This window comes from Strongylocentrotus purpuratus, unplaced genomic scaffold (assembly GCF_000002235.5).
Source record: "Strongylocentrotus purpuratus isolate Spur 01 unplaced genomic scaffold, Spur_5.0 spur5_scaffold_13, whole genome shotgun sequence".
Taxonomy (NCBI): Eukaryota; Metazoa; Echinodermata; class Echinoidea; order Camarodonta; family Strongylocentrotidae; genus Strongylocentrotus; species Strongylocentrotus purpuratus.
The window spans coordinates 19,489,579-19,510,913 of NW_022145598.1; the positions used below are offsets into that span (position 1 = coordinate 19,489,579).

General features: G+C 37.7%; 1 long non-coding RNA gene across 1 annotated transcript; it reads left to right on the forward strand.

Annotated features, from left to right (window-relative positions):
• Nucleotides 1-726: 726 nt before the first annotated feature.
• Nucleotides 727-7,561, forward strand: LOC115918207. The gene is made up of 3 exons (XR_004063733.1): nt 727-1,362; nt 6,132-6,280; nt 7,352-7,561. It is a non-coding gene; the product is annotated as an uncharacterized LOC115918207 (long non-coding RNA).
• The last annotated feature ends 13,774 nt before the right edge of the window (nt 7,562-21,335 follow it).

The following is a 21,335-nucleotide window of genomic DNA, read 5'->3' on the forward strand; positions in this document are numbered from 1 at the left end:
AATTCAATTCTGGTTTATTGTTAAATAAACATGCTCAATAAAAAGCCCAGAGACTCATACAATTCAGTTTAGAAATATATTTACATTCAGGAATATAAGGAATCAATACTTTTAGCAATTTTGATATTTATTAATGATTCTAATTAATTAAATAACTAATATCAAACAATCGTAATATAACACATGTTGTAATTATTCAGCTATATCATTTAACTAGTTAAACATGTTCTAACCATTATTATAATTAACATATTACCACAATTTCAAATTAATAGCTATTCATTTTTTGACAGAATCAACATTTATTTTAGAATCATATTTCGACATGGATGATTATCACAAGAAATATAGTAAAACATAACATAAAATGTTTGATTACTTACAGAGTACTCCTATCAGATTACTATTAAATCTTATTAAATCTGGTTAATTGGCATGAAAATAAACTAGTCGCATCTTGATCCAAACACCTGAGCATAAAATGGTCTTAATATGGTGAACATAACTATATATTTGAATTCAAGATACGTGTGAAGCGAAAAATGGGAGATTGCCTGTAACATTCTGTTCTCATTTAGGGGGGGGGGGGGGGTATTGAGCTTGAGAAAGTTGCGAAGAGTGCGTTATGTGTTAAGCTGCTAAAGCAAAAATTCCGTTAAGGTGTAACCCGACGCCTAACTTTTTGAAAAAGAAGTTCACCTCAGCGAACAGCCGTTATACGTGTTTTCGGCGCGCGCGGAGGCGTAATGAGGGACTGACCAGTGTCCAGAACTCTTTGCATCACAGTGACAGTCATATTAAAGGAATTAGCCTTCATTTGCACATTCTACAGTTGCTCCAAAATCTTAAAAGGTGATTTGGTAAAGTGGTTCATTCACTTGACTCTCAATCCAAGGGTTTGGGGTTCGAATCTCATTCTGGCACTAACATCATTTGGCACCCTCCACCCGGGTGTAAATGCGTATTTGGAAATTGCTGGGTAATATGAAAATTGCAGGGCAATCAGGAAGAACAGCATCGGAGCTGGTGAGGCTTCCCTTGGCAAATAAAATCATTGTTGTAATCAATTCCTACCGGAAGGCCTCGAGAGGATAGTTTCGTAATTCACACCGTTTTGGTAATTAAGTCGTCTACCAAATACAAAATCACCAGGTATGATGTATTTCCGTGTTGACTGCGTACAGGATAGGCCTATACTAATATACCCGAACTATAGCCATATGAGATTATATCTCATTGTTGCCAAATGCTATTGAAAGTGAAACAGAAGTTCGGTGCGACTAGGCTTTCCAAAATCTCGGACATATATTTAGGAATTTGGTATACCCGATGAACAAATGTGTTCCAAGTCACTGCAACAATGTAAGTATATAGGCCTATAAATTAAGTTTGTAAATTTAAAAATGAAATTATGGCAGCTTTTTAAAACATTTTTGACAGGGAATCATTGACCAGATAGTTTAACTTGCATGTACAGTATTGAATTGAAAGTTGAGGAAGTAGGCTTACCTAATATATACATTCTTTGTAGTATTGTCATATTTGTACATTCATATCGACGTACTAAGAAACTTACATGACACGCTGTCATAATTGTTTTAGTAATCGGTCAGTGTATCTCAGACAATAAACTCGGGATTGTGATGTCTCAGATTACGATATCATCATTATCAACGGGACATCCTGGTAACCCAAAGGTCCATTTGGTCTACACGTGTACTCATCGTATGTTAATACTTTAATATGGTATTATTATCCAATAATTTTGGAAAGGGGAGGGGAGAGGGCAAATAAAAGACAGACAGAGCTTGCGTGGACAGAGGGGTGTACAAAGGGGCATGTCCCCCCCTTAGCTGAAGCAATATTTATTTTAAAACTCAATTCACCCGATTTGGTATATAATTTTGTCCACTTTTTCATTATATTGGCTTCATTGTTTTTCTACAGTTGAAAAGAAAACTTGTGAAAATCGTACTTACTGTCAATCCCTGACCAGCGGTCCATTAGATTTAAGCTGAATTTATCCTCGAAACGCGACGATACATTCGCGGTACACTGTTTTTGGCATATGGAAACGTTTGCTTGGGTTTGTCTCATAAAACAAGTTGACCACAACTCTCACACAGTGTTGACTGCAGGGGCCATGGGCCACTGCATGGCTTCATCGGACAGGTAGTTCCATTATGTGAATGGGTAAATTCTGACAACAAAATACACCAATCAAAACAAGTTTAATACCAGAAGAAAGCTAACGATAAGTATATTCATTAGCCGCTCAACCTAAAGCCACCTCAATTCATGAGGAAGTGCAATTGAAACTCACCATTTTGCTCTTCTCCAACGCAAAAAGAGATGATTGTGCTGGATTACTATGTTTTTTCCGACAAAAGTACAGAGAAGTGCATATTATCTCTTTATATTATACTTTTGGAAGGTTACCCAAGTGACTCCCGGGCACCCCATTGCTGGAAATAGCCTATTCAACTAAAACCAGATGGATTTCGATTCTTATAGGCCCACTTAAACGGAGTATTAATGCACTTCTTACTGTCGTCATGGTCAAGGAATCCACTCAAGGAAACCAGACTGCACGCACAGAATCCGATTTGACACTTTACCACAAATCCTAAAGTATTTAGCAGAATCTAGCTCTACCAGTCTCTGGCTGCATTAAATCGACTTAGTAAAGCCTTTGCAGTATGTCCTAGCCTTGTCCCAGTGTGCAGAAACTATTACGCACAGCGACTGGCAAGGCTTTATGTCTGCAAACTATCAGGTCTTTTGCCTAGTAAAAGTAGGCAAAGATAGTATACTTTGTTTGCAAGATTAAGTTTGGGGACTTTCCCTATATTTTCACAAAGTAGGCCTAGGCCGAATGCGAGGTGGGTGTTATTTCCTGTTATTTTGAACTCTCGTTATCTGTTTTTCCGCATCCGGGAGCAGAGATCAACAGAGTCTACAAAAGTCCCAGAAAAAAAGAGAGACATTGATAGAGGGAGGAAGGGGGGGGGGGGGGGTATAAGAGAGAAGAGTGAGGAGGGGGAGGGAGAAAGAGAGTGTGAGAGTGAGATAGGGGGATATAGAGAGAGTTTCAGAGAGAGAGAGAGAGAGAGAGAAAGAGAGTTAGAGAGAAAGAGAGAGAGAGAAAGAGAGATAGAGAGAAAGAGAGAGAAAGAGAGAGAAAGTGTAAGGTAATATTGCCTCTGACAAAGTCTACCAAGTCAGAACAAGTTAACATTGGTCGTATTCCTCTAAACTAAATGTTATGATGATTCAGTTTATTTGGCATTATACAAAACTTTAGATATCATTAATACATAATAAATAATAGGCCAGGGAGTTGATTCACTAAAATCTAGAATTAATCTCAAATAGGATAAAATCGCCCTTAGGCTCAATATCACTCTTTAGAGCAATATCGCTTTTAGTAACTAATTCACTAAGGCGTTTGGGATTAATGTTAGCATTACAATCGCTTTTAAGGGTAAGGTTGATCACGATCACTTTGAGCAAAACTTTCGGGAAGAGACAAACCGAAGCTAAATTAGAGCAAACACGAGAAAGATAGATATTGTTAGTCGCTGCTAAAGTGATATACCAAATCGTTTTGATTTATACTATGCTAGGGTAGGCTTAACTTAGTGCCAACAACATGTAAAACATTAAAGACTTTGGACTATATCTACATCAAGACTGTACGATGATGCTGCATGCTAGCTGGGGACAATAGGTCTAACTTACGTATATTACCTACGTTCAATCCGGCATTTCACTCGAAACAAGTGTAAAGAAAGACAAACTATATACCCACAGAAAATTGATTTAATCCTCACACTGCTACAATGTACATTTAAGCGCTTAGAGACATATTTTGTGATAAGCGCTATACAAATGTTGTTAATTATTATTATTATTATGAAACAGTCATGAATGAATTCTTTCTATCTTATGCGAAATTTCACTCAGTTTTCTCTCATGTTAGAATTAAATCAACATAGAAATGAATGTCAAGGACAAATTATGTCGGCCGATTGATGACGTAATAATGCCCAGTGACCAACACTTGAGTCTGTTGATTGGTTGGATTGATCGCGTGCATGAATATTCATATCGCGCATGATTTTTCATGTTGAGATTGATCCCAGCCTAAAAGCGATTTAGTGAACCAGTCAGGTAGAATCAATTTTAAGCTGGGATTGAAATCAATCCCCAAAATTAATTTGAGGAACAATATCGTTCCTAGTTAGTGAATCAGGACCTCTAAGAAGCAACTTGTGCTTTGTGCTAGTACATGAGGCCCCATCGAAGTAGGCACAAAATTAAATTAAATAGCGAAATAAACAAAACTTACTAGGTAAATATACGTACATTAAGAAAAAGAAATATACTAAAAAGACCGACTAAAAGCTATCAGCAGCTATCACCTTTGTTTATGCATACACCCACAATTACCCACAAACACACAAGAGCAATACAGACACAAGAAAGTATAGAATGAGGAAGAAAAGAAAGGGACGAGGTGAAACAGAGAAAGAGAAGGTTGGGAAGAGTTGGAAATGAGAAAAAGGAAAGGAAAAGAGGTGAGCATGAGGAAGATATAGGGCTGTTCCCCCGCCCTAATCCGTGCCAGATTATCTTGACAGTAAAATTGCGGATTGTTATCGTCCCAATGGGATTAATTTGGAGTAATGCCCCGTGTCCACACACAACACTTTCCGTGATTAGCCGTGATTAGTTATACCCTTACGGGATAGTTATACTGTTTCGCGATGAAATTGTGTGTGTGGACGCTTACTAATTAGGCGTGATTAGGCGTGATTAGTTATTCGTCGTATAACGAAACGATGCAAAAACCTGTGTTTCGTCATACGACGTATAACTAATCACGCCTAATCACGGAATGTGTTGTGTGTGGACGTAACTAGTATAACTAGTCCAGCTAGAGCGGTATAACTGGGCGGGGCTTAACGTGACCTCGTGCGAAAGGAGACCTGACCTCTCATTTTCGCTTCCATTCCATGACCGCAGTAGCAAACTGCGCACCTATACGACTTTCGCTGTAGAGTTTCGTGATTACTTTCTTGTGGGTGTGGACACGTACGATGATTCATTATACGACGTTTCTTGTGTGTGGACACCCTGGAATTTATACGATGATTCTTTATACGACGTTTCGTTATAGAGTTTCGGGATAAATTATTTTGTGTACGAACACGCTGATGGTCCGGGGAGGGGTATATTTGTCCGGGGGGAGATGTTCGGGTATACCTTCCTTGATTCGTTATGCATATGTTCACAGAATGTTTAACTATTAGTAATTTTAGTCGTACGTGGTACAGTGGTACAGTGGTTCATTCACTTGGCTCTAAATACAAGGGTTCAGGGTTCGATTCCGAGCCCCGTACCTAAGGTCTTCTGACAGGACATTAATCCACTTTGTAATTCTCCACCTAGGTGTTGATGGGTACCTGTCACGTGCTGGGGGTAATAATAACTGTATGGTTCCCAGTAGGAGCAGTATTAAAAGAGATATGGCTACCATGGATAAATCAGATTTAGTTGTTTCATTATTGTCATTATTATTGTAATTATTATCACTATTTATGTTTTTCTTCTTCTACTTTTACTCCTTGTTATTATCATTGTTTTTATTGACATCATTAATGTTACTGTTATTATCATTATTATAAGTATCTGTATTTCTATGATTATTACTATTTGTTCTACCTTTACACTTTTATGTGTAACTTATATAACTAAATTCAGTACACAGAAGACCCATGTTGTATTAAAGAGGAGGTTGAGTTCTGGTAAAAGTGAGAAAAAAAATTGTGAGCTCTTTCATTCTGTATAATGTTAATTTGAAATATTACCATAGAAGAAATATCCCTTGAAAATAATTGCTCTTGATGCCCTCACATTCGATTTATTATGAGAAATAGCTGAAAATTTGGACCGAACTTCCACTTCGATCTTTGCCACGTATTTGTGTAGTCCCATATGCACATTTCTGTGTGCAGTGCGCATGACTTTTAGCTAGAATAAGTCAGTCTCATTCTATTGTTAACATTCTAAAACATCACAATATATCAGTTCTACTACATAATAAATATTTTCCCGATTGCTTCCAGAAATTTCCCTTCTCAAAGAAATCACTTGACCTCTCTTGACAGCGATTGAGCTGTTGTGAACATGGCTTCCGTCGAGATGTGTACTGTACTCATAACTTTATTTCTTGTAGTACACTGTGGGGAAAACTTCGCCAACGGCGTGATAACAGGTGAATAACCCCTCAAAAAAGTATGGAAACTCAAGTTTGATCGATTATATCTCTTTTGCCAGGGGATAGTTGTCGCTTTGTTTAGGACTATTAGAAAGTGTGTTTATTCTTCAATACCATATGTGTTATTATTTTGCCGCCATAGGAGGAGCAGTTCATCAGAATGAGGAGAAGGGTGAAAAATGCAAAGTTGCAAAATGCCCTAGTAAACCACTGGTTTTTATCATGCATCACACCACATAGCAGCCGCACGTACACTTTTTAAAGAAAGAAGAATGCACAGTCGAACAAAATGAGTTCATCTTGCAACTTTTCTTTTCAGTTTTGACCTTGCCCCTTATTTCGATGAAATGCACATTCCATGAGTAAAAAATCATAACAAAGGGGGTAGCATTTTAAACAATAATATCAGACCTTCTAATGATACTAAACATAAGGAGGATTGTGTTAGCACAAGAGAGATATAGTCAGTCAAACGTGAGAAGTAGTGCGGAGAATAAGGACGATGGAAGTTCAATTTTGGCTCTTAAATATATACAATTGGTATAATAGTGTAACAATGACTTTTATTGTGGAATTAAATCCACTGAATTAAGTTATTTGCGAGGAACTGAAACGACCGAGCAAAAGTTTTATCCAGTTTGTATTGGATGACAGTTATAAGCTTACCACTTAAAAAGAATAATGCATGCATAATATATCATTTTATATGGTTGATGATTTCAATTCAATTTTATTTCATAAATTTTGAGAAAATATTTCACTAATTGTGAGGTCTTAAAGCAATATGATGATTACTTAATACATTTTAAGTATTTAGTCATGTCACCACAAGGTCAGTCTTCATATTTTCCCCATGATTGGAAATCTGTGGTGGTGGGGGGGGGGGGGGGCAAACTGCCCCTCGCTCTTTCAAATGAGCTAGTGATTCTAAATACGTATTTTCTCTAGCAAGACAAAGGCCCCTTCTGCTTTCGTATATGTATAGTGAATATGATATTATATACAAGAATACTGCAAGCGGTTACCAATTAGTATAAGGATTATCATTTTGTGTAATTTTTGTGATAGATGTACGCCTTTTTGGTGGTCCAATGCATGATAGAGGTACGGTTGAGATCAGGCAAGACAACGGGACATGGGAGACAACATGTGGAGTAAATCTAGGTATCAGTGACGTCATCGTCATCTGCAGACAGTTGGGATTCGCAAGAGCGAACATAGCAATAAGAGACACACCTTATGTACAGAATTCAACTCCCACCGGAGGGCTGCAATGTCATGGTGGTAAGCATTTCCTTTATTAGCACAACAAACTCTATTTCTTTATATCATTCATTATATATAGTATATTTTGTGAAGAAAAGTGAGTAAACTTAATTATTGATCAAACTTGCATAACGAATGAGACGCTATTTACCCCAGTGAAAAACCGAGTTATTGGTAGATACAGGGCTTAACAAATGATCTATCGGACAAAAGTCTAACACGAAGAACGTAAAAATGTGTTGAAATATTCTCGTTTTAAAGATAAAACAAAAACAAAATGCATGTTATGACGAAAATTTCAATAGATCTAGACTAAAATCACAAAGGTTCCCTCGATATATTGCGTCAGCCGTTGTATTTGGTTGCTTTGTTTGAACGATTTGATTTTTCCTGACCGTGGATGCATGTGGATGTTGAAAGTAAGCAACGAGGGACCAACGGCTTCAAGTCATCTCCAAGAACTTAGTAATGAGGATTGATGTCTTACCAAAGGGCACTCGCGAACCGACTTTGTTTCGAACCCGAGATCTTCTAGTTGCGAGACCACTGCTCTACCATCTACCTCTGAGCCATCGCGTCTGTAGAGTATAAATAGTTGTTTAAGATGAATTTATATAACCATAAAAAAACTTACAAACAACAATAAAAATACAGTATGGAATATATTCCAAAACAAAAGCATATGAGTGTGATTGTATTCTGTGCCGTTTTAAACAATCAATCACACACAATACTATTCGATTTTCGGTACATGATTTATGTTTAAAGGTACGATTTCTATATTGTAGATTTGTCCATGTCTCCTGATTTATTTCAAAAGCGTTAAGAACATTAAACACAGTTTTACAGAAATTTTTAATAGTTAAGATTCCAAGGGAATATACAATAATTTATCTCCAACTTTTTTCTTCTTCTTCAGACGAAGCTAATTTGACTGAGTGTACGTTGTTTCCAACACCAGTCTGTTCAACAGCAGGAGCAGCTTCGTGTCATGGTAATTACATTTCCTTTTACTCTACATAGAACTGTGTACCCTAAGCTCTTTTATAATCTGTGACTGTGGAACACTTACCTGCGTATGCGAAAATCGTTGGTTCGATCCGTGACAAGTGACTTATGACCTAAAGAAAGGCCTTTTCTCTCAATTGTCTCTCTCCACCCACGTGTTAAATAGGTTTAGCGGTTGGATGCGAACATTAATGTGCCTGGATTGACACGCGTGTGCTTGAAAAATGGTGATTGGCCGGAATACTGGTTAAGGAATGATAACTGAGAAGTCAGGGTAATTTTATGTCAAGGTCCGCCATATTCTGTTTTGAAATGTTCAATATCTTCTATTTTAGATATCAGAGGTGGTACGGGGAAGCACATTTCCCCCCTTTTTTAAGACTACTTTAATATGTTTAAAAGGGGAATGCAAATAATGAATTTCTAAGGCTTATGCAAATAAACACAGGTCACCGTGAATGAATGAATTATACAAAAAATGGAACTGATTCAAGTTCCGTTTCCAAAATCATTCTTCAAAAAATTATTTCATGTTGGAAAAAAATTACCTTTTTTGTATATGTGTATTATATTTTTTAAATTTCAAATGAGTGCAGTGTAACCCTGACTATGAGAAGCAGGACATTCGTGTATTTATAACATTTTACGTGAAAATATAGAATTTCATTCTCAAAAGAAAAGTAACACTCAATATACGTCACAAGATAGATAAATCTTCTTTTTCTACGATGACTTAAGAATAAACGTTGTGTGAGAGCAAGGAAATGAAATGCGGGACACGTTTGGTACCATAGCATCATCCTTTTGTTTTTGTATTCTTTTTATACAGGTGAAGGTTATCTTGGGTGCTTCATGGACAATCCTAATGATAGGGTGTTTGCTGGCGATAATTTACTCTATGATCCAAAAATGACCATTTCAAGTTGCATCCAGTTTTGTGATAACACTGTTACAACCAACTATGTATACGCTGGAGTTGAAAATGGACATGAATGCTTCTGTGGTGTGTCGAGTGATGTCTATTCTCGACATGGAGCGGGAACAGATATACACTGTCAAAGTCCATGTTCAGCAGATGATACCGAGAGCTGTGGTGGGCAAGGATACATAGCTGTCTTTAGAAGTGAGTATATTTCAACAATAGCATGATTGGCAAATCTATACTTAGGTAAAAAGGGGGTGAAACGTACCAGAATGGATAATGCAGTCCCACGTGACTTCGGGTGCAGTACCGTGAATCTAACAGATTCCCCCCTCTCGGAAGGGTCTTGATTATATCAGTCAACATATCATGATAGAACGTGATAAAATAAGGATGAACTTTTAGTCATTGTTTCGCATTTGCATTATGCGTTATCATATCTCATACAATTATGCTTATATCACATGTTGAAAACCTTACGTGATACACAATTCGTCGCTGTTTTCACGAAGTGACGGTAGTGAAAAAAAATTGCATTCACTTTGCGTAACGATTTTCCTCACTACCGTCACTTCGTGAAAACAAGGACGAATTACTTCACAAGTAGGAAGACGGATGCAATCTAATAACAAATTTTAAAGGTGAATTGTGTGCTAATTTGAAGTAAAATAAATTATAAAAAAATTCTCAATATTATCGTTGGTGAAGAAAAGCAAAGAGCAAATTTTCATCTCTGACATGATAAAAAGCTTATTTCCCTTTTAAATAGAAGTTTATGACTACGTTTAAATACTCCATACACATACAGTATCCAATCTACCGGCTACATCAACTACTATGTCTACGTCGACTTCCACCTATCAAAGTACTGTACGTCGGACAGGTTTGAGCAATATCAAAATATCATTTTAATGCTGGCATTCATATCAGTTGTTATTAATTAACTCCTCGCATTTTTGCAGCCATGTATAAACACGATTTTCATTTCAGTTACATTTACATCGGTAATGGGAGATGCATTCTCTATTCTCCTTGAGATTCATTCATATCCAGTAACAAAGCTGCAGGGGAACGTGGGAAGAGCACATGCACCCCAATTGAATGGTGAACAAGAAACAAATAAACGAAAATCGAGAAAAGAGAGAAAGGGAAAGGAAGAAGAGAAAAAGGGTGAGAAAAGAAAACGCCAAGACCACCTCCCGCACCATTCCCCTAACAAAGTCCTTGCGAAATGTTATTTTCTTAGTAACACCAGTGCCCCCCCCCCCCCCCCATCGTGCTAATGCCTCTCAATGCATGGACCTACGCTACGTCACTGTCATTTCAATAACATAATATTCGCCTGTTTACTTTTCATTTTGTTATGTTTATAATTTGCCATTAACTCTTGGCCTTCTTCTTTTCCAATCATGGTGCTGAGAACTACTTGCAGGTTTATCAATAAGCAAAGCAAAGAAAAGTAAGGCAAAGCACACACACACAAAAAAAAAATCAAAAAAAAATCGACAATCTTAAACGATGCCATTAATTAATAATCATTGATTGGAATCATAGCATTTTATTTTAAATGAAAAGGGCAGAAGGGAAAATAATTATATTAATATTGGGATACAGGTATACATTATGATTAAAATTTGTAAATGTATTGGATATATTTTAGTCTATCTTCCTTGATTTGTCAAGGTGTCAGCATGTCATCTTTGGAACCATCCTGTTAAATAACAATACAAAGAATATCAGCTTAATTTAAAGATATCCGCTTCACTTATGGACACTGCTTGTATTCTCATCACTTATATAGCTATGAAACATCTTACAACAACTCTCCTCAACCGTGCAGTATATGATTAAAATAGTAAAAGTAATGTTAATCTGTTTTTCTTTATTTCCATTAACGATGTTAAAAATATGTTCCCTTTTCGTAATGAAAGTGATGTTTAATGATATTTGTTGCTACTTTTCCACATTTTCTTCTTCACCTTTCTATTATATTAATTATAACATTTCTCTCACTTATATTGCAGTGAAATATCTTGCAACAACTCTCCTCAATCGTGCCTTATAATATGCAGTAAATGTTTAAAAATATAATAAAGTAATGATAATCTGCTCGTAAGTATCAGCTTGCAGCGTGTTGATGCAGATTTACAGTAGGCTTGCGGGTGTACCATGTGTGTGAGAGAGAGAGAGAGAGAGGGAGGATTGAGGGGTCCTGAAAAGGATTCTCGGTAATCTTCCTTGAGGGTGTGTAGTCATGAAAAGGACTATTGGTATAGTTTTGAAAAAGACTGTTGGTTATCTTTCTTAGCTTATAGTTCTAAGAAGAACTATAGCGCTTGGAGAGGATGAGGACTAAACACCCTCAAGAAAGATTACCGAAAGTCCTTTTCAGGACCCCTAAATCCTTCCTTTCTCTTACACATGGTGCACCCGCAAGCCTACCGTATAATGATAATCTGTTTTTCCTTACTTCTCTTAACGATGTTTATAACAATATGTTATTACGTTGTTATTCTTCCGTCTTTTCTTTTCTTCTTGTTATTATATTTTATAATTATATTGATAAAAATAATAATACTCGTATTGATGATAATAAGAGTAATAATACAATCCGCAGCATTAACAATGATTATCATTATCATAACCATTATTCATTACATTATTATTATTATTAATATCATTATTACGATTAGTATTAATACTATTATTATCATTATTATCTTGTCTAGTTCATAGTCCAACGAATCCGGGAGTGGAGTCAACAGTCTCCGGGGAGACGGGAAGACCCGGCCCAGCATCATCACCATCGCCAGTGATTACTACTACTGATAATATAGGCGAGTAACATATATGTTTATTCATTTATCTATTTAAAAGTGTTTTTCACTTGGGATCCGTTGCCGATCCGAATAATAGCAACAGCATCAACAAAAAATATTCATTATCGTTATCATTATTCATTATCATTATTATTATTATTTTTATTAACATTATTACGATTAGTATTTTTACTATTATTATTATAATCTTTTCTAGTTCATAGTCAGTCTACAACGAATCCAGGAGTGGAGTCAACGGACTCTGTAGAGACAGGGAGACCTAGCACAGCATCATCACCACCGCCAGTGATGACTACTTCTATTAACATAGGCGAGTAACATATATATGTTTATTTATCTATTTATTTAAACAATTATTTCGCTTGGAATCTGTTGCAGATCCGAATAATAGCAACAACATCAACAATAATAATCATTACCATAATCATTATTCATTATCATTATTATCATTATTGTCATTATTATCATCATTATTACGATTCGTATTATTACTATGATTATTATAATCTTTTCTAGTTCAAAGTCAATCTACAGCGAATCCAGGAGTGGAGTCAACAGTCTCCGGAGAGACGGGAAGACCCGGCCCAGCATCATCACCGTCGCCAGTGATTACTACCACTGATAATATAGGCGAGTAACATATATATGTTGATTATCTATTTATTTAAAAGCGTGTTTCACCGATCAGAGAGAACTGGACCAAGTTTTGAACCAGGAAGGGGTTAGGGGAGGGGATCTAACTGGCCCGTCCCCCTTGTGTTACCCAATTGGCAAACCTTTACTCTTGAAGGCCGAAAAACCCTCCTCATTTTTTAGGTGAGGCCTTTTTTTTCGTGTGTGTTTATGAGCGTGCATGTGTGCGTGCATGGTGTGTTCATGTTAGTGTGTGTCAGCACGCGCTGGTTCCTCCACAGTTCACCTTCTCCCCAAAACATGATGCGTTTGTTTGGATGAATGCGTTGACTGTTCACAAACCGTTTTTTAGAGTGTGACTTCTGTTTGAACTTGCAACCTAATTATCTTCAACAAAAATGTTTTTTTGAAGATGACATTTTTTTATAAAACAGCATGGAAGTCCAAGTATATAATTTCAAAGATTTGCCCTTTTCTTATGTTCCTTTAAGCTACAGTCCCATATACGTCCCGGACCGTCCCGGACCATCCCGGACCCCATCCGGGGTGATCCGGGATTCGGTCCGTGTTGACACCGTGTTGGCACCGGGGTGGTCCTGGATGGTCCTGGATGGTCCTGGATGGTCCTGGATGGTCCTGGGCGGTCCGGGAGTCGACCCCGGATGTTTTTGACGGTCAAAAACTGCCGGGGTGGTCCGGGACGGTCCGGGACAATAGTTTGATCCGGGATGATCCGTGTAGCCACCGTGCTGGGTCCGGGGTCATCCGTAGTGGCGCCGGGGCGGTCCGTGTTGATCCGTGGCAGTCCGGGAGTGAGTTATTGACCGCCCAGGACCATCCAGGACCATCCAGGACCATCCAGGACCACCCCGGTGCCAACACGGTGTCAACACGGACCGAATCCCGGATCACCCCGGATGGGGTCCGGGATGGTCCGGGACGGTCCGGGACGTATATGGGACTGTAGCTTTAAGCATCACACTTTTTTGAACAAAACATCCCGGACCATCCCGGATCACCCCAGACCATGGTCCGGGATGGTCCGGAGTGGTCCGTGCTCGTCCGTGCTGGTCCGGCTTTATATGGGACTGGGGCTTTATATTCGAATTCAACCCTTCTTACAGGATTATACGCAGGCGTCGCAGGGGGTGTGGTTGCCATCGTCATCATCGTTGTCAGCATTATCGCCGTTGTCATTTCGACGAGGAAAAGGTACGTATAACACCTTCACTATGGGATTACAAATTAAGTACATGTATAGTATGAAATAAACTACATGTACCATGAAAGCAGGGTAAAAACGATGATAATTTTTATTCATGCTGACTTTGATCAATTAAAGATGATGATGATGATGAAGATGATAATGATAATGATGATTACATTAATTACAACTAAAATTAATTTTGTTATTTCGTACGCCTACAGGAAGAGCTTGGTCTAATAATGAACAATTTCCCATGGTGGTATATTTTTTTAAAACTGTTAATCTGATGTATTCCGACTATGATTAGTCATGCTAGTGGTAGTGTGCTAATGCTAGTAGTACTGCGGCCACGGCTACGGCTACTACCACTACCACTACCACTTCCACCACCACCACAACAACAACTACTACTACTTCTACTACTACTGACTATATCTTTGGCACATTGGGATATTTATGATTTACAACGATTGAAACTCATTTGCTTATCAATTTAAACGATTTTTTAAACTCCAGATCACGAAGGCAACAGAAAGACAGATTGCAGTCACACGATATGTCAGTGATGCAGCCTGCCAGTCCAAACGGCACGAAGGGTACACTTTACCATAACATGTTCCAAGACAACTCCGACGAAACACCACAGGGTTTCCAGTTGCCTGATCCCCCTGCTGACGGCGATGTTACGTACTACTCATCCATTAAGGACCATGCACCTCCTGAAGGTGATGCTACATCCTATTTGTCAGTGAAAGACCAGAAATCTAAGAATACAGATTCGAAATTGAATAACACGATTCCTTCAGATCAGAATGACGGGTTCCCAGAAAAACGAGTATCTCGACCACCACCCAATGGCGATGTTGAGGCGATGTACGCTATGCCGGACAAGCCAAGAAAAAGCCAGGGAGAAGAGGATTTTGGTGCGCTTTACGCAAAACCTAACAAAACTGGGAAAGGTGGCGACGGACAGGGTTCGGAAGACTTCGGCGCCCTGTACGCGATGCCCGACAAAAGCCGAGGAGTTCCGGAAGGTCGCGAAGACGTGAGCCAAGTGGGACCGGAGAATGAGGGTAACAGTGGGGAAGGGTTATACTCATTAGCTGATGATGATACGGGACTTTATGCCATGTCCACTGCACCAGGGCATACCGTCAACAATGACGACAACGAATATGGAACTGTCATGGTTGATAATGAGCTGTATGCAATGTAGCCACGTGCTGTAATGATAGCCTATGGCCTGTTTTATGTAAAAATGTTTGTTAATGAACTACTTACTCCGCCTATTTTCTATAGGTGAAAAGAGTGTATGGGGATGAGTGTGCGTTTATTGTGTATGTGTACGTGTGTACGTGCATAAGCGTACACCGGACAGAACGAGAAAGAGAGACGGAGAGAGAAAGAGAGAGGGAGAGGAAAGAGAAAAAGAGAAAGAGAGGGGGAGGGGGCGGAGAAAGTAGAGGAGGAACTGAACATGATTCCAATTTGTCACGGGATTTTATTAATATTTTGCATTGATGCACTTATATATGTGGCATGCTATAAACACATTTCATCGTAGATTTCTAAGGCCTATATATTACTATTCACAAGGTATGTACATAATATATGCGGGAATTCTACGTACACAATGTTATGATGACCTTTGTTTATGATGTTTTTATTTGTAAGTTATTTAAATAAGTTCGAGGATATATAAATATAGACACTGTACATTATACGTTTTAAAAGTTATTTCAACGTTTGTTATCATCTTGATGATGGAATCTTATATTATGGTGCTATTATACTGAATCGGGTAAATAAAGAAATCCACCCGCTTTTAGTTTACATTTTATGATCATAATGTTTTTATGCAATACAACAAATAACTCATTATGGATAATATTCACATACGACAGATGTAGGGTTTTTGGTGAACGCGATTTTAAACTGTCGTGTCGAATGTTACCTCTTCTAATTATATGTATCTCCTTATAAATCTCAATTGTTACACTTCAGGCAAACTAACGATATATCAATTTAAAAAACGGAAACAGAAAGAGCACTCTCACGAGTCAATATATATATATATATATATATATATTTATATATATATATATATATATATATATATATATATATATATATATATATATGAATTTCGTTATAAATCTTAGTAGTTGCATTTTAAGGTTGTTAAGGATACTTTCGATTTAAAGTGTTACACGCGTTATCAGACGGACATAGAATATCGTATAAGATGATCTCTTTAACGGATGATCACTTTGCTTGTAAATTTCAAATATATTCTTAACTTAACCAAACGATCTCTTTAAGATGATCACCTTGCTTGTAAATTTCAAAATATTCTATATCACAGTTTAAATCCTAAGCCTTCAGAGACATTCAATTCAATTCAAATTTAAAATTTGAATTTGTACATTTACCATTTGTTGGCCAAATTGAAGTCACGGTAAACCAGACTAATTGAAGTACACTGTCACCCATAACGTTGTTGTTGTATATTTTTTGCCCTTTTTTCATGAAGTGATTGTGACATTATGGTTTTATTCTGATAGATAAAGTTTATAAATATCTTATGATAACTTTATTGATCAATATAAAGAGTAATGAAGATCAATATAGCTTTGAGAGGTGCCAAACTTTATCAGAAATAAAACCATATTGCCACAATCATTACATGGGAGAGGTGAGAAAAAATATCCTTTCTTTAAGAGCAACGGTGTAGTTAAAGGATACTCCAATGTAATACTTTCGAAGTTGTCTAATATATATATATTTTTTGATATATATTTTTTTTTTATAGAAGTCTTAAATGATATTGTTGAGTGCATATCTGGGTTATTCCATGAGGGTTGGACAAAAATATGACGAACTTCATGGCCCCCTAGTATTCAATTTCTCATTGTATATGAAGACATCTCTTTAAGAATCATTTTCAGTTAACATAGATGTATGTGTGCTTAGCCAGAACAATTCCTGTTCAATTGCTACTCTGTTTTATTAAAGCTTTGCTCAATTAAGTTTTGTTTTGTTTTGTAATTTTGGCTTCTATACTGAAGACAGATAATAAAGCGAGGCTGGCCGTGACACCAGGGCCTCGTCTTACAAAGAGTTGCGATTGATCCAAATCAATCGCAAGTTTGCAATCTCCTATATTTTATGTACATAGTTGCGATTGATATCAACTCTTTGTAATACAGGACCCAGGTATTCTTTCGAGAGTGATTTGGCATATCAGACTAACTTTAACGTTGGCGTTGTAACAATCCATTAAAATATGCATGCACACTAAAATGCCTGCGTTGTTTTAAATCTGATATCGTAATTTGGATAATTGTTGTTGGAGTTAATATAGGAGAAAGCTTCTTAGCTATACAATTTCACAAAATTAAATCTCACCTTTATGGCATGACCCGGCCCGTGTATGCCCTGCATGCATGCGAGACTTGAGATTCCAATCTCTCCAATGCGCATACAATTGTAGCATTTGTAGTTAACTATTGTAGAGCCTATACATACAGGTTCATGTTCGGGGGAATCACATTCTTACCCTTCGCTCTTTGTGGTTTTGAACGGTCGGTCGGGATATATTAGGGCCCTGTGCGTTGTTTCACGAAACCGTTGTAAGTACAAGTTCGCCGACATCCCATTGAAATGTGTGTGAACTTTCATACAAGCGTTCAATACGATTTTAACAAGTTTGTAATTATGACGGTTTTTTGAAACGCTGCCCTGGACGATAACATCATTTTTTTCCTTCAAATTTTTATATCAGATTATCCATTCAAAGTTGTATTGTGACGTCATGACCGTTAATAATTCAGATAGAGGCAAGTATTTATGTTTTCATACTGATAGAACGAAAGAGACATAATTAAGGGGTGAGATAAAGGAAGAGAGAGAGAGAGAGAGAGAGAGAGAGGGGGGGGGGGGGGAAGAAAGGAAGAGCGGAAGAGAGAGAGAGAGAGAGAGAGAGAAAGATAGAGAGAAAGGGAAAAGACTGTGTTTATGACAGAGAGAGAGAGAGAGGGAAGGGAGAGAGGGAGAGAGAGAGAGTGAGAGGAAAGAGAGAGAGAGAGAGAGAGAGAGGGAGAGAATATTAATGAAATTATTTCGATTGAATGACAGTGACATTTTATACAAAATACCTATGCTTTTACAAGGGTGTATTAACAGAGCAAACTCTATATTATTCTTTGATCAAAAGACAGCCATGGTTCAAATCTATAACATAATGTTCCTCACGGTGCTAATTCGACATTTAAAACTTTGATTACAAACCGCGAAACCGATGTCTACTAGAAAGATTACATATTCACCTACACAAATGGTACATCATATTTTATGATAGTAATATTCATGTTAAAACATGCAGACTTACCCACTCTGCATACAGTACCTGAAAGCGGAACTTGACTCTGAAAATGACTCATGCCGTCAACTCTTCATACAATACCATTTCAGTTCATTTATAGAAATCTAACAAAAGAGTGCCAGAATGCAAACATTGTTCTGGGCCCCGTTTCACAAAACGTCTCATCCGTCGCAATTGATATTAACTGTTATAAGGTACTGTAATCATCGCATATGATTGGTTGAGAGCAGATTTGTCATAGAATTTTCGCACGTTGTTATTGATTGCAGGTTTTATGAAACGAGGCCCTGCGCACAGAGTCTCCCAAGCGAAGAAGGGGAATTCAGCATGATCAGTCGCCTGTGAACTTGCGTTCACAAAATCAAAATCGAATCTTACGAAACTCTTCACAGTATTCATGTTCACATCGCATTTCACCTGATCAGTGAAGTAGCTCTAATAACGTGCAGTATCATCATGTATCATTGTTGTATTAATTGAAAAGGACATTTGTTCAGGATCTTCACTCATCTATTGTGATAATATTGGCTTTGTTCGAGCCACGCAGAGCATAGATGTACTGGAACATGAATTTGAGAAGTTGGTAATTACGAATTGAAAGTTAATACATATTTGTAGTGTGTATTAGCTTATGAAATGCTAGTACTGAAAGTATGGTAAGAAGTAACTTACGGTGTCTTTCATCACTTTACTATCGGCTTCTTCTGGCGGTCATTGAATGTCCCAAAACCTTCATATAATGTTTCAAGTAAGTATTTCAAGTATTGGGGACGATAGGGGAGGGGTGTTAATCACTGCGCTATAAGCCACTTAGGAGATACCAGATGTACAAACGATCCCCAAAATATCCATAGATGTTTTACACATGAAGACTTCCCACTGCATGTTAGAATAATCACTGCCAAAGTGATGGGGATGTTTCATTAATACTTTTTGTTTGTACTCTTGAGAAGATTAATTCCACTTGTGTATCATCAAATGTACTGCCGATGGATAAATGAATAATTATTTCATTACTATAACAAAAACATATCCAGCAGTCGTCTCGATGAACTTTACATTTTTATATAAATGACCTATGTGCCCGCGGATACTTGAGGTCATTGAATTGAACAAGTGCTATCTTCGAACTGGCTTCTCTACACAATTACTCAGTAACGTGTGAGACAACAAATAACTAAATACCTAGTAATATCCCTCATGAAATATTGATACAATCAAAGTAATTAGCAACTACAGTTCATTCACTGAAATTTGTGGATGGGGATGTAGGCCTTTATACTTTCTTTCTCTCACGGGTTTCATTCCTACAGCAGGTCCTAGCCACTCAAGCATCATTCTTGTTGCTATATACTGACTGTGATCTTGTACGTGCGGACGTGTTTGTATTGCGCTCCCAATTCAGGACATTTTATACCTTAATTGCCTGAATTCTTCCTGTGATTTGGATATTCTAAGTTTTTGGAAAATAACTATTGGAATCCAGTGGAAAAGAACTTCACTTCATATCGTCAGGAAGACACTCATTTTAAGCTATTCCAGTGGATGATTCTGGCTACGGTTTTTTTCTTCTTCCCACTGTTGTGGTGAACTACATGGGCCTACGGTGTAAGGATCCTACGACACAGTCGCTCCTGATCTGACGTAAGATCACCAACCTTGTTGCAATTTACTCACTGGAATCAAACCTCATGACATATTTTATCATCAGAAACCAGAACAATATCCCAATATAAGTATTTTCAGGAGTTTCCTGTGATTTCATGCTATTTCTCTGTCGTGTTGAATTGTTATAGCGTATGTCTGTGAAGTGTCTGTGACTATGTGATACCATTTGCCTCCACACTACTTGACGGAGGAAATGCCTGTCCGTGATAGGAGAAGCTACCTAAAGTGAGCCATTTTCATATTCTACATCTCCTACTTGGTGTTTTTCTTATCTGTATCGTCATCACTGGACATTTTTTTTTTTTTTTTTTTTTATACCTATCTAATATGGCGTCTTCAGCAAAGAACGATGACGTCACCCAAAGAGTCATGAATGAAATGTTTGAACGTTTTCAAAATGAGAACAAAAAGCTAGTTGAATCAATCCATGTTACAATCCATGAGGCTGTGCAGAAAGAATTTCTTTTGTTACATAATCGATTGGATGATCAGGAGGCTCGATTGTTTGATGCTGAGTTCAAGAACAAGTCGCAGGCTGAGGAGATCCAACGTCTCTCAACCATTGTTACGGATCAACGCACCACGATGAACAACCTTCGCTTATCTGTAGCTGAACTTGATCAGTATTCGCGAAGAAATTGTCTCCAAATATTTGGTGTTGAAGAGCAGGTCAATGAATCTACGGATGACGTCATCTGCCAATTAGCGCGGGATTCCCTTGGAGTGACTATTTCCAAGGATGACATAGATCGTTCGCACAGAGTCGGTGACCCGAACAAGCAACCGAAGAGAACGAATGGAAAACCCGAGAGAAGAGCGCGCCCCATTGTTGTCAAGTTTACATCGTATCGGACCCGGCATGCGGTAATCTCTCGCCGTCGGAGATTGAAAGGCACTGATGTTGCTATTCAAGAACAGTTAACAAAAGCCAACTTACAGCTTTTGAAGAGCGTGAAGAAGATCAAGAATGTTCTCACTGCATGGTCTAGTGATGGTCGCGTGATTGCAAAACTCCAAGCATCAAATGGGAAAACAATAAATAGAGCTATCAGGGATGAAAGTGACCTACATACTCTGGAACTCTCCTCGTAAAACCTGAACTTTGTATTTGAATAAAAGGAACT